The sequence below is a fragment of the Heloderma suspectum genome, chromosome 6, assembly GCF_057233095.1.
Source record: "Heloderma suspectum isolate Gila_16-S chromosome 6, 16-S_ref, whole genome shotgun sequence".
NCBI lineage: Eukaryota > Metazoa > Chordata > Lepidosauria > Squamata > Helodermatidae > Heloderma > Heloderma suspectum.
In genome coordinates this window covers 5,887,024-5,893,023 of record NC_139463.1, presented here as the reverse complement: position 1 = coordinate 5,893,023, position 6,000 = coordinate 5,887,024, and positions in this window count along the sequence as shown.

Sequence of the window (6,000 nt, the reverse complement as noted above, 5' to 3'; positions counted from 1 at the left end):
TCCCATGAGCCTTAGCCAGCATAGCCAACAGTGAGGGATGGTGGGAGTTGTGGTCCAGCAACATTTGCTAAAAGTTCCATCACTGGCATCTCTAGTTAAAGGGATCTCAGGTAAAAGCAGGGCTGGGAAAGACCTTCCTCTTTGCAAGCAGAATATGAGCCAGCAGTGCGATGTGCCTGCTAAAAAGGCTAATGCAATCTTAGGGCTCCAGATCAGGAGAAGTAGTAGTTTTCCTCTCTGATGCTCAGACTGTAACTGGAGTACTGAGTCCAGTTCTCGGTGTCATATTCTAAGGAGGACATTGACTGCCTGGAGCTGAACCAGGATGCTGAAGGGTCTGGAAACCAAGTCCTGTGAAGAACACTTGACAGAGCTGGGTCTATGCTTAGTCTAGAGAGGAAAAAAAAGATTAAGGGAAGACATGATGGCTGTTCTCAAATACCTGAAGAGCTGTCTCACAGAAGATGAAGCAGGCTTTTTTCCTGCTGGTCTAGAGGGCAGGTCTAGAAGCAATGGCTGGAAATTGCAAAGAAGCTGATTTCAGCTAAACGTTAGGAGAAGCTTCCTAATGGTAAGAGCTCTGACATGGGAAGAGACTATCTCAGGAGGTGGTGGGCTCCTTAGATGGAGTTATTTAAACAGAGGCTGGATGGCCATCTGTCAGAGGGGCTGTAATTGTAAGAGCCTTTCATTTCTTTTCATTTCATTTCTTTCTTTATTTCATTTCTGTACTACCCAATAGCTGAAGCTCTCTGGGCGGTTCACAAAAATTAAAACCAAAAAACACAGAATAAAACAATATAAAATATAAAAGCATGAAAATCACAATATAACAATACAACCAGAATAAAACCTAGCAGCAATGCAGGGATTTAAAATACAGATTTAAAACACCAAAGCTAAAAGACTAGGAAGTTAAAATGCTAAAATGCCTGGGAGAATAAAAAGATCTTCACCTGGCACTGGAAGGAATACAACATAGGCACCAGGCAAACCTCTCTAGGCAGCTCATTCCACAGCCAGGGTGCCGCAACAGAAAAGTCCCTCTTCCTGGTAGCCACCTGCCTCACTTCCTTTGGCAGGGGCTCACGGAGAAGGGCTGCTGAGGATGATCTTAGGGTCCAGGCTGGCACATATGGGAGGAGGTGATGCTTCAGATAATCTGGCCCCAAGCCATTTAGGGCTTTGAATGTTAATACCAGCACTTTGAATCAGAACAGCCACTGCCTCACCTGGGCTTGATGAGAAAGAGAGGTAGAGCTGGGTGTCATCCACATATTGATGGCACCTCAGCCCACACCTCTGGATAACTTCTCCCAGTGGGTTCATGTCAACGTTGAACAGCATGGGGGATAAAAAAGAGCCCTGTGGAACCCCATGGCATAATTTAGGGATGTGTGAACTCACCCGTGTCTGGATTCTCTGGACGCCCACCCAACCCCTGACCTGCTCACCGGTCCCTGGACTGTGCTCAAGCCCCTCCCATGCTCAGCGAGCAGCCTGCAATCTCCCCAGCAGCCTCGCTGAGCTCTGCGATTGCCATTTAAAAGTAAAATAAAATGGTGATTGCAAAAATTTGCATGTTTTTGTATGCGCGAAAATTCGCATTTTTGTGAATAAACATATTCACATGTGAAATGCACATTTTTGTGAAGGAACACATTAATGTCTATGCGAAAATGTGCATTATTTGGAAAATGTGCATTTTTGTGCACACACGAATATGCGCATTTGCAAAAATGCACATTTTCACATGTGAACAAATGTGAGCATTTTTGCAGTCGCCATTTCATTTCTCAAAAAATGGCGACCGTGAAGCTCAATGAGGCTGCTGGGGTGAGTCCAGACCAGTTGCCAAGTGTGGGCAGGGGGTGAGCAGGGGAAGGGGCTTGGTGAGCGGAGCTTGGGGGTGCAGGCAGGAGTGGGTTCACCAGATTCTCGGGCTGAATCGGGCTCCCACACCATCCCTAGCAGAATTGCCATGGCGCAGAGCAGTAATCCCCCAGCACCACCTTCTGGAATCGGCCATCCAAGTGGGAGTGGAACCACTGCAGTGCAGTGCCTCCAGCTCCCAACCCAGACAACCCATCCAGAAGGATACCATGGTCGATGGTACTGAAAGCTGCTGAGAGGTCCAGAAGAATCAACAGGGTCACACTACCCCGTCCCTCTCCCAGCAGAGGTCATCCCACAGGGTGACCAAGGCAGTTTCCGTTCCAAAACCAGGCCTGAAGCCCGACTGAAATGGATCTAGATATTCCATTCCATTCAAGAGTGAAGCTGGAGCTGTCCTGCAACCACCCGCTCAAGCACCTTGCCCAGGAAGGGGATGTTGGCCACTGGCCTATAACTGTTAATGTCCTCAGGGTCCAGGTTAGGCTTTTTCAGGAGTGGCCTGGTAACCGCCTCTTTTAAAGAGGCCGGCACCACTCCCTCTCTCAAGGAGGAATTTACAACCTCCTGGACCCAGCCAGACACCCCCTCCTTCTTTGATATCATAAGCCATGAAGGGTTATTGTCAAGCCATGTCAAGCACACATGTGGTCGACTGGAATTGGCCAAGTACCTTGTCCACATTCTCAGGCCTCAGTAACTGCAACTCATCCGATAAAACTGGACCAGATGGTGTTCTGAACGCTTCTACCAGTGGAACTGCATTAATCGTGGTGTCCAATGCATGACAAATCTGAGTGACTTTATCTTCAAAGTGCTGTGCAAACTTGTCAGAGCATGCTACCGAGGGTTCCAAAGTCTCTCTCCCTGGCCCAGAATGTAAGTGGTCACAAATCACTTGGAAAAGCTCCACTGGACGACACTGAGAAGATGCAATGCTTGTGGAAAAGAACTGCCTCTTTGCCACCCTCACCGCCACAGAGTAGGCTTGATAATGAGCTCTATCCTGTGTTCGGTCAGACTCAGCACAAGTTTTCCTCCACCTGCATTCTAGCCGTCTCCCCTCTTGCTTCATTGCCTTCAGCTCAGGTGTATACCAAGGACCTGGCTGGGCTCTGCTCAGGGAGGAGAGGGCGCTTGGGCACAATCATGTCAACTGCCCAAGTCATCTCTGCATTCCACAGAGTGACCTGGACTTCAACAGGAGTGCCAGCCATACCAGCAGGGAAATCCCCCAGAGCTCTCTGGAATCCATCAGAATCCATTAGCCTCTGGCGGCAGACCATTTTAATAGGTCCCCACCCTTGCAGACCCCTTCATGGATCACTGCCTTGTTGTGGCGAAGGGGCTTGCATAACTCAGTGAAGCCATAAGCTATGCCATGCAGGGCCACCCAAGACGGACAGGTCATGGCGGAGAGTTCTGACAAAATGTGGTCCACTGGAGAAGGAAATGGCAACCCACTCCAGTATTCTTGCCAAGAAAACCCCATGGAACGTATCACAAGGCTAAAAGATACGACGCCGGAAGGTGAGCCCTCAGGTCAGAAGGTGTCCAGTATACTACTGGGGAAGAGCAGAGGGAATTTCCAAGTAGCGCCAGAAAGAGTGAAGCGGCTGGGCCAAAGCCGAAAGGACACTCAGCTGTGGATGTGTCTGCTGGTGAAAAGAAAATCTGATGCTGTAAAGAACAATATTGTTTAGGAACCTGGAATGTAAGATCAATGAATCAAGGCAAACTGGAGGTGGTCAAATGTGAGATGGCAAGATTGAACATCGACATCTTGGGAATCAGCGAACTAAAATGGACAAGCATGGGCGAATTTAATTCAGGTGACCATCATATCTACTATTGTGGGCAAGAATCCCTTAGAAGAAATGGAGTAGCACTCAAGGTCAATAAAAGGGTGGGAAAAGCAGTACTGTGGTACAATCTCAAAAATGACAGAATGATCTCAGTACGAATCCAAGGCAAACCATTCAACATCACAGTAATTCCAGTCTATGCCCCAACCACTGAGGCTGAAGAAGCTGAGGTTGATCAGTTCTATGAAGACCTACAACACCTTCTAGAACTAACACCAAAAAAAGATGTCCTCTTCATCATAGGGGATTGGAATGCTAAAGGAGGAAGTCAAGAAATCACCGGGATAACAGGCAAGCATGGCCTTGGTGTACAAAATGAAGCAGGACAAAGGCTAATAGAGTTTTGCCAAGAGAACACGCTGATCATAGCAAACACGCTTTTCCAACAGCACAAGAGGAGACTCTACACATGGACATCACCAGATGGTCAATATTGAAATCAAATTATGTACTTTGCAGCCAAAGATGGAGAAGCTCTATACAGTCAGTCAAAACAAGACCTGGAGCTGACTGTGGCTCAGATCATGAGCTCCTTCTTGCAAAATTTCGGCTGAAATTGAAGAACATAGGGAAAACCACTAAGCCATTCAGGTATGACCTAAATCATATCTCTGATGAATATACAGTGGAGGTGAGGAATAGATTTCAGGGATTAGACCTGATAGACAGAGTGCCTGAGGAACTATGGACAGAGGTCCGTAACATTGTTCAGGAGGCAACAACGAAATCCATCCCAAAGAAAAAGAAATGCAAGAAAGCAAAGTGGCTGTATGATGAGGCTTTATAAGTAGCTGAGGAAAGAAGGGAAGCAAAAAGCAAGGGAGAAAGGGGAAGATATATCCAACTGAATGCAGAGTTCCAGAGAATAGCAGTGAGAGACAAGAAGGCTTTCTTAAATGAACAATGCAAAGAAATCGAGGAAAACAACAGAATGGGAAAGACTAGAGATCTCTTCAAGAAAATTGGAGATCTCAAGGGAACGTTTTGTGCAAAGACGGGCATGATCAAGGACAAAGAAGGCAGGGACCTAACAGAAGCAGATGAGATTAAGAAGAGGTGGCAAGAATACACAGAAGAACTATACAGGAAAGATCTGAATGTCCCTGATAGCCATGATAGTGCGGTCACTGAACTTGAGCAGGATATCCTTGAGAGTGAAGTCAAGTGGGCCTTAGGAAGCATTACTAACAACAAAGCTAGCGGAGAAGGCAGTCTTCCAGCTGAGCTATTTAAAATCCTAAAAGATGATGCTGTTAAAGTGCTGCACTCAATATGCCAACACATTTGGAACACTCAACAGTGGCCACAACACTGGAAAAGGTCAGTTTACATTCCAATTCCAAAGAAGGGCAATGCCAAAGAGTGTTCAAACTACCGTACAATTGCGCTCATTTCACATGCCAGCAAAGTGATGCTCAAAATCCTACAAGCCAGGCTTCAGCAGTATGTGAACCGAGAACTACCGGAAGTACAAGCTGGGTTCTGAAGAGGCAGAGGAACTAGAGATCAAATAGCCAACATTCGCTGGATCATGGAGAAAGCAAGAGAATTCCAGAAAAACGTCTATTTCTGCTTCATTGACTACGCTAAAGCCTTTGATTGTGTGGATCACAACAAACTCTGGCAAATTCTTAAAGAGATGGGGGCACCAGACCACCTTACCTGTCTCCTGAGGAACCTGTACGAGGGTCAAGAAGCAACAGTAAGAACCAGACATGGAACAACCGACTGGTTCAAAATTGGGAAAGGAGTACGACAAGGCTGCATATTGTCACCCTGCTTATTTAACTTATATGCAGAGTACATCATGAGAAACGCCGGGTTGGATGAATCACAGGTCGGAATTAAGATTGCCGGGAGAATTATCAACAACCTCAGATACGCAGACGATACCACCCTAATGGCAGAAAGCGAAGAGGATCTCAAGAGCCTCTTGTTGAGGGTGAAAGTGGAGAGTGCAAAAGCTGGTTTGAAACTCAACATTAAAAAAAACTAAGGTCATGGCATCTGGCCCCATCACTTCCTGGCATATAGAAGGGGAAGAAATGGAAGCAGTGACAGATTTTACTTTCTTGGGCTCCAAGATCACCGCAGACAGTGACTGTAGCCATGAAATTAAAAGACGTTTGCTCCTTGGGAGGAAAGCTATGGCCAACCTAGACAGCATAGTAAGAAGTAGAGACATCACCTTGCCGACAAAGGTCCGCATAATCAAAGCTATGGTTTTCCCAGTAGGAATGTA